Source organism: Mesoplodon mirus, assembly GCF_964341445.2.
Source record: "Mesoplodon mirus genome assembly, chromosome: 5".
NCBI lineage: Eukaryota > Metazoa > Chordata > Mammalia > Artiodactyla > Ziphiidae > Mesoplodon > Mesoplodon mirus.
Window position 1 is genome coordinate 133,500,729 of NC_138980.1, and position 12,159 is coordinate 133,512,887.

The 12,159-nt window shown below is 39.9% G+C and overlaps 1 protein-coding gene across 2 annotated transcripts in view; it reads right to left on the reverse strand.

The window, feature by feature from the left end:
- RNF180 (ring finger protein 180) overlaps positions 1-11,754 on the reverse strand; it is a 273,564-nt gene extending 261,810 nt beyond the window's left edge. For both annotated transcript variants that reach the window (XM_082624143.1, XM_082624142.1), the window contains exon 1: positions 11,661-11,754. The gene's annotated coding sequence lies outside the window, so the exon portion shown is untranslated. The remainder of the gene's footprint in view (positions 1-11,660) is intronic.
- Between the last annotated feature and the right edge of the window lie 405 nt (positions 11,755-12,159).

A 12,159-nucleotide genomic window follows, 5' to 3' on the forward strand; every position in this document is an offset into this window, starting at 1 on the left:
AACAGGTCAAGGAATAAATATGCTAAAAGGAAGATATTTCATCCCATATGCTCTATAAACAATAAGCAAATGTGTGACCTCAAAAATTCTAGGCCAAGGACTTCCCTGGTGGTGCAGTGGTTGAGAGTCCGCCTGCCGATGCAGGGGACACGGGTTCCTGCCCCGGTCCGGGAAGATCCCACATGCCGCGGAGCGGCTGGGCCCGTGAGCCATGGCCGCTGAGCCTGCACGTCCGGAGCCTGTGCTCTGCAACGGGAGAGGCCACAACAGTGAGAGGCCCGCGTACCGCAAAAAAAAAAAAAAAAAAAAAAAATCTAGACCAAAAATTATGGTTCTAATCACCAAGGCTTTACTTTTTGAAAATCTGAAGCATTTTATCCTCCACACTGAAGGCAGAGCCCTTGTTGAAAACACATAACAAACCATTACTTTCCTGCACCCTTCAGGGGCTTCCCAGTGCTCTGCTGACCAGGCTGCTGTCTGTCCTCAGCCCCAGTCTGCTCTACAGGCCCGCAGTCCAGACTTCTTTCCACTCCTCCACTCCACTGGCTCACTGCCCCTGCTCCTACCCCTGGATCCCTGGAAAGCTTGCCTCTGGCCTCCAGGGAATAGAGCCATATCCTTCAAGTCTCAGCTTAAATGCCTCTCCCTGGAGAAGAAAGGGGAGTGGGTCTTCCTTGACCTATTTTTTTCCCCCAATGACCTTTCCAATTCCCCTTCAGAACATTCATCATGCTTTTAATTACTTGTTCCATGTCTGTCTTCCTTGCTGAGTTGCAAACTCCTTAACAGTTTATAACAGTACTAGCACAGTTGAATGAATGAGTGAATAAGTAAGCAAGCATAAGCAAGACATTCTTATGCATTCAAAAAAAGGCATTCTTTCCTTACTCTGCTTAAAGTCAGGATACAACTTACTGACATCACCAGGGTAAATTTAGCAAACACCACCAAAGGAAGCTGGTCTCAGCCTTTTTTTTTTTTTTTTTTTTTTTTTGCGGTACGCGGGCCCCTCACTGTTGTGGCCTCTCCTGCTGTGGAGCATAGGCTCCAGACGCACAGGCTCAGCGGCCATGGCCCACGGGCCCAGCCGCTCCGTGGCATGTGGGATCTTCCCGGACCGGGGCAGGAACCCGTGTCCCCTGCATCGGCAGGCGGACTCTCAACCACTGCACCACCAGGGAAGCCCTGGTCTCAGCCTTTAAATGCTGTTATAGAGACAATTTTAGACGCTCCATTTTAGAATATGATCTGAGCTTCATGACATCTTATGTGGTTTGATGACACTATATCACTGGATGTGTTCAAATTATTTATAATCCTCTTTATGAAGCTATCCATCAGAAAATAATACTTTTCTCTTTTTAATTAGCAATGGGACAGAAAGTAATATACTCTCCATATTTTTTAAACTAAAATCTCTACATATAAAGCATGAATTCAAGGGGTTGGAATTATTTTAAATACTACGACTATTTTTGAAGACAGTGATTACTAAATGGCATTAGCTCCTTTAATCATCAGGACATTCCTGTGAAGTAGGGATTGTTAACTCCGTTTTATAAATGAGGAAACTGAGGCCTAGAGAAGTAAAGTAACTTCCCAAACTATCTCCATCATTTTATGAGGAGGAAGTTCCTATTTCTAGAATCTTGAGATTTCTAAGGACAAGAGAAGTGAGGTCGACTGAAGTCCTTACAGAGAGTTCAAAGTTGGGAAGGGGGAAAGTGCTCTCAATATTAAGTCATTTACTGGAACAGAGAAGGCAACAAACATCATTGGCTGCCCTCCTCTATCTGCTGGCATCTTAGGTGACTACAGTAAGAAAAGCAGAAGGTAAGGCATGGAAGCAGTAACTAGCTCTAAGCTTCAAGATCTATATTGTCGTGATCAGCTTTTGGGTGACATGAGAAATACACTTCTTTAGCCATTCTAAAAATAAACCAGGACTCAATAAGTTAACAAGAGTCTACAAAAACTGCACACACTCCTATCTAACCATATGAATTTTAGTGCATTTTACTTTTAACATTTGCTTTGCCTTTGCTTACTCCCCACTTTTTTGTAATTACAGAATCTACATCATGATATATCCAATTTGCTATCATTTATTCTCCTGTTCTTATGAGTTTACCACTGTCTGGCAGCAAATGTTTCTGAAGACAGCTATTCTAAATAGTCCTCCAGCATGGATCTCCATGGAATTCAGTGATACCTAGATGGTGTGCTAAGATGAAGATTTGGTTTATAATCCTGAAACAGCCATGCTGCACCAGTTGTTTCTTCTGTCTTCCCATTCAGTGAGGTCCTTAGAGGCTCCTGAAATAGGCAGGGTTTAGCCTGCCTTCTTTAAATGTTTCTAGACATCTAAGGCACTTACGTATCCTACATTCTGAACAGCTATTCTGACTCTCAGTAAATCCAATATCCACAGTTTCACTACAAAACTTTTAATGGTGATTAGTAAGATCCCCTAACAAAATTGATTTAATTAGTGAAATTTCTTTCTTTAAAGTTCAATTTTTTGAGAATAACATTATTTAAGAAAGTAGCCATTGCACTTTACCCTTCATACAAAATCTTATAAGGAACCTCAAAATATCAACGTGATAAAAACAATGAGGGGGTTAAATATTTCACTGCTTGCAGAACCCCTGAACACAAATTGAGCACTAGAGATATAAAATACCATATTCATGTGACTAATATATATCAAGTCTGAAATTTATGTTACATTCCAATTCCTTTCAATAATAAATCTTTTGTCCCACAGTATTTCAGAGGTTTCATCTTAGATTGTTTTATTTCTTTTTCTTTCTATACATTTCAATCATGGGGGGGATCTACCGAGACTTAGTGTTAAACAGACAAGGTGAGGAAATTACCCATGGTCACTTTTCTGCCCACCTGCTCAGATCTACGGTGGCAGAGCTTGTTGATACACAAAGCACTCAGTCCAGTTTCCCTAACAGGCTTTCACCACCTGGTCCTCTGTTCTCTACTCTGTTCTTCACAAGGGGCATCTTGCACTATCTTTTATTGCCTGTTTCTCCAGGAGCGGAACTGGCGTGACCCATGATGCTGCTATGTATTATCACCAGGGTTCTGTGTGTCTCAGGTCTCCAGATGCTCTGCAGCACCCACCACAAAGGCCTGACATTCTGCCTAGTGGCTTCTTGGAATTTGCTGGGAACCCAGAAAGTGAACTGCCTGAATTTATCAGGCAGTCTGTATCAAGAGGTGAGGGTGGGATAGGGATTTGCAGGTGCTGACGTAGAGAAATTCCCTTCAGACGAGGACAATCTGCTTCTTAAGGTTACTTCCCCCCAGCTTCAGTGTTTTAGGAGTTTTTTGCTTTTTGGTTTTGCGGTGAGTTTCCATTTTATTCTACATTTTCATAGGAGCTTTAAGAAAAATGAGAGAAAGCTACATTGGAAGCTGCTATTTAGATGCTGTTTTTGAACTGGGAAACTTTTTTACACAAACTGTTAAGGATTAATAATTTTACGTATATTCCAGTGATAAAATGTGTGCCATGTTTATTTCTTCATTTATTTATTTATACTCTATCTAGAAGGAATTTATGAAAGTAAGGAAGACAGCTGCAAACCTCAGAAAGACCAAGGTTATGACTACATGTTGAGTCATAAAACTGTTTCAAAACACAGCAAAATACTGAAAAATTTTAAATACTGATATCTTTTAAAACTTCAGTATAAGAAAATACAAACAAAATTAAGAGACAACACACAGACAGGAAGAAGAAACTTATAAATATAAGCAAATGGTTAATATCTACAATGGATTCTACAATACAAATTTTAAAAAAGATAAATCTCCAACAGAAAAATTAACACAGAATATAAAATCACTATTGCCAGAGAGGAAACCCAAATGGCCAACAATCATATGAAATGTGCTCAACTTCACCAGAAATTAGGAAAATTAAAATTAAAACAAGATACCATTTCATGCCCATCACAAGTCTGACAAGACCAAGTGTAAACATAATACAAAGCAACAACAAAAATCTCATAAACCACTATGGGGAAGTATAACTAGACACAAGCATTTCGGAAAGCATTTTGGCAAGATCTGCTAAGACAGAACGTGTATATATGGGTCTGCAGTTCTACTTCTAGGTTTGTATGTATTTAAGGAAATATTATATCATAAAAGAATGTTCACTTTCGCAACATTTTGTAGTAGCAAAAAATTAGAAACAACCAACGTTTCATCAATAGGAGATTTGACAAATTAATTTGTGCTCATTGATACAATGGAATATTATATAGCAATGAAAGTTCATAAACTAAAGCTACATGTATGTAGAAAAAATTCCAAAGTATGTTAAACAAGGAAAAAAAAAGGCTGCAGAAATATACATGGTAAAGAATAAAACACACAGCATAGTAATAGCTACAAAAAATTATAGCATGTGCAACAATGTTATAGTTTGTTTACTGTTTTATGTATATACAGCAAAAGTATAAAAACATGAATGGGAATGATAAATACCAAGTTTGGATAATGGTAACCTCTTCAAAGGGATCTAAGGGGGGCTTAAATTGTATCTGTAATGTATTTTTTCTTTAAAAAATCAGAAAAAAATAAAATGTTAATATAAGGTTACATGGTGGAAACATGGGTGTTCATTACATTATTCTCTATACTGTATATTTAGAAGGTTTTATATCTATATTTAAAAATTTAAATTCATTTGCCTTGATAATATGGAAACCACATATTTTGCATCCTATATCATGAGCACCTCTCAATGTGAAAAATCTAAAACATCTTTTTTGCTTTGAAGAGTCCATAAAGCAGCACTAGCTTTCCATTTGAGCCTTAATTACTGAGGAGTGCTACATGTACATTAAAGGGGGAGGGGGGAACTACGACCAAAATGATTACCTGTGCTAGTGCTTCTCACATTTGTGCATCTGAAATATCTGAAAGCTTTTTAAAAGAACAGATGTTCAAGATTTATCTTAAACCTGCTTGAAACAGAGTATCTGCAATGAGAACCACATACACCAAGACTGAACACCACTGATCTATGAAAATGGCACAAAGAGAAAAATGAGCAATCCTGACTAGTTCAGACAAATCATGTGGTTAGAATGGTGAAGGGGCAGTTTTCCCAATGACTATGCAGACAGTTCTGTGTCTCCCACCTGGGCACTGTACAAGCAAAACACAAAATATGAAAAAATGAAATCACTGAGAAGACATGCGTAATGATACCACACCAGCTAACACCACAAAAGAGGGATAGTGGTTCTTATGAAATGCATCAATCATAAAATAAAGTGTTCTTGGATGTTAGTAACTGAATTAGACTAGAAAGAAACAGGTATGCCTTTTATGAAATAACAACAGCACAAAAAGGCTTACGTAACTGTAATCAAAACACTCTCTAGATGATATGATTATAGCACTGGATATTCTTTGCCTCCCTCGCCCCCCAATCCAGAGGTACTTTCCACCCTACCTTGCTCTATTTCCCAGGAGGCTGACTTTTGACCTGCAAAAATAGGGCCCCCTAATCTTCTGCCTTCCAGTTAGATTTGCCAGTGGGAAGCACCATCAGGAAATCAGAGGGCTGGAAGAGAGTGAAGCTGGGGTATTTATTTCCCCATCCTTCCCAATCACAGAAAGGCCAGAGGTCTAGCCAGGCAGTGTTCCCCACATAGCTACCCTCTCTGGGTTTCAGTCATGATCCAATTCTCTCACCCCTTCAGGCCTAGGGATGATAATGGTTCCCACTATTGTTAGTCCTGAGATGCTTCACCATCCACTGTTGGTTTATTTTAACCCAGGAACACTTCTAATATTAATCTTCTGAACTACTCCATTTTGAGCCTGCTATGTATTTTCTACCAGAACGCTGACACAATTATGAAGCATGAAGATATTCTACCCTACTCTCTTAAGTAAAACATCTTTTGTAGATCTAACCTTACAAGTTGAATATGTCCAGCTAGTATCCAGAGTTATAGGTGCTATACATGATTCAAGAAAATACATATTGAATATTTGACCTGTGCCTTAGAGGGGAAAAAAACTAGGTGGAAACCAAATTCATTCCTACTCCTGGGCATATATCCAGAGAAAACCGTAATTCGAAAAGATACATATACCCCAATGTTCACTGTAGCACTATTTACAATAGCCAGGACATGGAAGCAACCTAAATGTCCATCAAAGGATGAATGGTAAAGAAGATGTGGTACATATATACAATAGAATATTAGCCATAAAAAAAGAATGAAATCATGCCATTTGCAGTGACATGGATGGACCTAGAGATTGTCATACTGAGTGAAGTCAGATGGATATCATATGATATCGCTTACATGTGGAATCTAAAAGAAATGGTACAAATGAACTTATTTACAAAACAGAAATAGAGCCACAGATGTAGGAAACAAACTTATGATTACCAAGGCGGGGGGATAAATTGAGAGTTGGGGATTGACATACACACACTACTATACATAAAATAGATAATAAGAACCTACCATATAGCACAGGGAACTCTATTCAATACTTTACAATAACCTATATGGGAAAAGAATCTAAAAAACAGTTGATATACATGTATGTGTAACTGATTCACTTTGCTGTATAGCAGAAACTAACATAACATTGTAAATCAACTATACTCCAATAAAAATTAGTTTAAAAAAACAAAAAAAACAAATTCAAGGCCAAAATAAAAGAAGTTATCAGAAACAGAGAGTAATTAACAAATAGAAAGATATGGTAAACTAAAAACAAGAACTAGGGAGTTAGGGAAGGATTTCTGGGAAAAAAGTAGTATTCCATCTGGGTCTTAAAGGGTAAGAGAGAATTTAGATAGCATTAGCAAGTAGAATGGAGAGGAATGGGCATCTTGAGCAAAGAAAATAATATAAGCCAAAACACTAAATTGGGAAAGGGCATGGCTGTTGGGTGAGCAAAAAGTATAATGCCAGACTAGAGTAGAGCAAGCTTTATTTAGGACTCTACAGCCTTAGCTAGTTCTAAGTCAGACAGGTGAAACTATACAAATACTAATTACACAATTTATATATCTTCCAGGAGACCAATGGTCTGGGAAAGAATAAAACCAAAATTTCAAGCAGAATATGGCTAGAAAAATATACCTTAGTTTTAATTTCTAACTCTATTAAATAAACTTTAACACAGTCCCCAATTTACTCATTATACAATGGGCCCACATATCTATACTATTCATCCCATGCTGCCTAAATTGGTGTTCATATTTCAATTCTGGCTCGTTGGAAAATTTTTTTCACCAGGTTTATGAATAGGCCAGGAGATTCTCAATCAGAATAAGCCTCAGGCTTATCTCAGCAATTTTATGAGAGATGTTTTGAAGTTGCTTTTAAAATCTGTGCTAATGACCTACTGCTTGTTTCTAAGGTTTTTCCACCTGTCACATCAAGGAAAGAGATTACAGAACTTGAAGGCAGTTCTATTATTAATAATCTCTAATATTTCTGCTTGCTATAGAGAAATTTATCAGACAAAAAAAAACTGCAACAGCTCCAGTTTCCTCAGCTACATTTTGTAAAAGAGTCACCATTCAAGTCATTTCCTCAAATATTTTCTAAAATCAAGAAAAGCAATAAAACATCTTGTTAATTATGTGGCTAATGTTTACTGTACCAAAGATACTTAGCTTTGGTTAATATAATATTATTTTTGTACACATTATTTTATACTAGGGCCAAAAGAAGATATATTAATGTGGGCATCTTTATGTCACCATTTTATTGGGGACTGCCTACTTATTGGGGCTGTTCTGATGCAGGGAATTCTGACGAGACCTCAAAAATGAACTATTAACCTTCCAAAAGGAGAAAAAAAATCATGTTATACATGAAACAGATATTCTCATCCCTTCCCTCTGCTGTTTTCCTTTCTGAACCAACTACTTTCCACCCAAAGGTGGCAATTAAAGATGAAGTAAGGTCAGAGATTAGAGTGAGGGTCAGAGGCAAGGTACAATTTATCAGTGGAATGAGATGGGCATGGACCATTACGTGGGAGACAAACCCCTGTATATAACCAGAAGGTAATGTTTACCATCACACTTGCTCATCTTAGAAAGGGCCATGCTAGGGGAAAATTTCTGCTTGTCAGCTGATAATTTATTTGTCACTTCAATAATCTGCATATCAAAATAGGTGATTTCTTTCAAAGTTACCATTTACTCTCATTTAAAAAGAGAGACTTGGCTGCTAAGTAATGGAACTTTTTTCCATTTGAATATCAAAAGGATAATACCCCTTCTTTTCATATGCTCCTTATTATGTATTTATTATTCAGTGGAATGGAATGGGGTATATTTGCAGCCACAATACTATCCCTGTTCTCAACCTATTGACTGCATGGAAAATTCCCTACTTCTGATCCCTCAGAGATGATTTCATATGTTTATCATAAAACTCCTGCTTGATGACTTTAGAGGACTAGGCCAATATCTCCTTAACTGCTAATATAGTTATAACAGACTTCTGACACTTATATGATATATAATATGTATAATACAGATACAAAATTTTCAAACAATCCAGAAATGAAGAAAATGAACATATCCAGTAATTGGTGTGATCAAGAAAATCTCTCCCACACACAACTTGCTAATGATTTTTTTGAAAGTAGCAATTTTGCATTTTGATGAGGCCATTTTGACCTAGCTATATTACACTCAAAACATATAATGTGGAGCTAAATTTTGATTCTAAATTATTATACAGATTTACACTTGCATGTATGTGAAGTTCAATTTTTCATATGAAATACAGCCACAACTTAATACAGTTCCAGTATTATATGTGCTTTACTTAATGTATTCTACTTGAATAAATTTATAGGTTGCAATCCAAATTATTACTTTCAAAATGTTTAACAATATGCAAATGTACACATAGATATACATATATGTATTACAAATGTATACAAGCCTACAAGTAAGCAGTGCCCATTTCAGGGTAGTCACTCTGGGTAGGTTACTTCTAATAATCTTGCCATTAATTAAAACTATTTTTTAAAAGATCCTTTGATGTGGACCATTTTTAAAGACTTAATTTGCTACAATATTGCTTCTGTTTTATGTTTTTTGGTTTTTTGGCCCCGAGGCATGTGGGATCTTAGCTCCCCGACCACGGATTGAACCTGCACCCCCTGCATTGGAAGGCGAAGTCTTAACCACTGGACTGCCAAGGAAGTCCCAAAACTATTTTTAAGACACCCTTTCAAAACTGTCTTCATAGCCTTCATGGTAACTGTTTAAATATCCTTAATAGCAATTAAATCTTGAAGGTAGAGCTGAGTTTTGCAACCATGCAGAAATCATTCTGCCAAGTTTAGCAAATAAGAGATGTTCAAACTGAGTTACAGTTTTTGATTACAAAATATAAACCAAAGACAAGTACTTATAAAAGAGATTCTAAAATCATGTTTTTATGTTGCTTGTAAATCAACTAAATTTTTCAAATATTCAGTAATTGTGAATAGCAGCAGCACTTTTGGAATAAGTATTTAGCCTCCTAAAATAACTACCTGAAATGACCACTCTAAAAAAAACATAACTAACAGCATGTTTGGGGGAAGGGGTAGTGTTTCATGACCCTATAGTCACACTTCGAAGTCACAAAGCAGCTTTCTTCCAAGGAGTTTAAAATATTTTCCAGACACTACTTCATTAATTCTCCAAATATCCCTTTATGAGAGATAGGGCAGATTATCATTCTTTTTTTTCCAGAGTGCTGAGTGAAGATGGTGTAAGGGAAAGAGAACTGTGTTTATTCCATGAGTCAATAATTAAGTCTAGTCATACTGTGCCCTAAAATGTGTGCTATGTAGTTAGCAAAATTTAACTGAACTTTTTTTAGCTTTATTCTGTTTGATAAAAAGGCATTATATGAGGTAGATGTGTCATAAAATATTACAGGGATTAAAATGATTATTAATTCATTGCATACTTGACTGGAAGAATTCTTGCTTGATGTACAGGAGTTACTTATTAAAGAAGCTAGTGTCTATCCTCAGATACACTCATAAAAGGCCTAGTTAAGTCTATTTTATCAAGGGAAAAAAGCTTGTTTTTTTTAAAGACTCTTTTCCTTGAATTTTAGAAGAAAAAATATCTTCATTTGAAAAACCAAATATATAAATGAAACAGACGAAGAAAAATGGGGCAATAAAAGATCTATTGGCAAAATCATTTAAGAGCAAACCCTAGGGAAACGGGTAAATTGTCGATGGCTCTGGAGAGAGAGCACAACATAATATGCACATGAGTACAAGTTAATTTTCATTGAAATTATTAAAATGATTATTCTTCTAAATGTTTAATTCTTTTGTATGAGAAAAGAAAACTTGCTGCTCAGGCATACCACCATTCCACTTATTCATTAAATAAACATTTAGGGTCTCTGCTATGATAATCACTAGGTATACAGGGGCTCCCAGTGGCCCCATTTTTATATGGGAGATTAATGGTTTGACAGATGAAAAGACAAACAAATTTAGTCCTTACTACGATTCCAATGATCCTATTCAACAAATGGAATGATTCTGGTCTTTTAAGTATCACTTTTAGGGGCACTAGTCCAGGAATATGAAAGGACTCAACTCTATTTTTTTAAAGAAAGGTTTTAGTAATTAATGAGTAAATAAAAATACACCTATTAGAGGGGCACTCAGCGCTACATTTTGTTTGAGGTTGAGTGACTGACCGGACTGAGGACAAGTCTCAGTCAGATAAGCTCTAATCACAGCTCCCACAAGGGCTGCCTGCTTATTTTTGAAATAATCACTTTTCCTCATGGGTGCCTTAGCTGTCTGGTCTATAAAATGGGTAACTTAATAGTAACCTGTCCACACAATGATCCTTTGAAATTGACTAATGAATGCTCTCCCAGGTGTTAAAACTATTAGATGCTACAAAAATATTGGGTACTGTCTCGAAAAGAACTCGGTGATATACACGTTAGAGCTAATGAGGGCGCTAATAATAAATCCCCGCCACGCTATGGACCCTCTCCCCACCTCTGGCCCGCTGCATTTCAGAGCTTACCCATGACCTCTGCCTGACAACAAGTCTGTATACTCCGGACCCGAGGTTGCAACAAAAGCAGCTGGAACGCCGATACCGAAATGGACCAGACAAAAGAAAGTGGGTCTGTGCGAAGGGAACGGGCCGTGGGAGGGGGTGTGTGCCGACTCTCCCCACAAGCTCTGAGATGAAACCGGACACAGAGCCTCAACTCCCACCTGGAGGGCGGCCCACACCGGCCCCAAGGCGCCCCACCGCCGCCCCGCACGCCCCCGCACGCCCCCGCCGCCTCCCGGCTCACATTTCCAGACCCCGTGTAATTCCACCCTCCCTCCGGGTCGCGCCCCGAGGCCGCCGCCGCCGCCGCCGCCCCGCAAGCCTCAGGTGCGAAAGTTAAACCGCCTCCGCATCACCTGAGGCCGCGCCGGGAAGCGGCCGGGCCGGGCCAGCCCAGCCCAGCCCTCGGCGCGTCCTCCCTGCGCGAGAGTGGGGCCCGAGCCGCCGCGGGCAGGCAGGGCCGGGCCGAGACCAGACCCTCGGGCGGCCGCACCCCCCCCACCCCGGGCTCCAAGCCGCCGGCCCTCACCTGCGACCGCGTCCCGGAGCCGTCCGCTCCGCGCGTCGTCCCGGAGCGCCCGGCCGCCCGCAGCCCGGCTCTGAGGACTCGCGGCGGCGGCTCCGGCGGCTGCGGCTCAGTTGGCGGCGATGCAGGTTCGGCGAGACGGGAAGCGACAGGAGCCAAACCCCGCGGAAAGCGCTCGAGCTGCGCCGGCGGCCCGGAGCCCGCGGCCTCGGTCTCGGTTCACGGGCGCTCGCCGCCGCCTCCAGCTCTGCACACCCACCTCAGCGGGTTCCGGCCCGAGCCGCGCGTGGGCAGCGCCCCGCCCCGCCCCTTCGCAGCCCTGACAGCAGCGCCAGCTGCGCCGGGCCGGGCGGCACCGAGGGAAAGTTGTGCTCTCTGGTCATCCTTTTACCAGAGCAACAGAAGTTGCGGGTGCCTGCTTCTCCTGTGGCCTCACCCAGCCCCTCCTGTAGTTCAGAGCTCCGAGCCCACCTGCTGAGCCCATTCCCTGCTCAGATCGTCT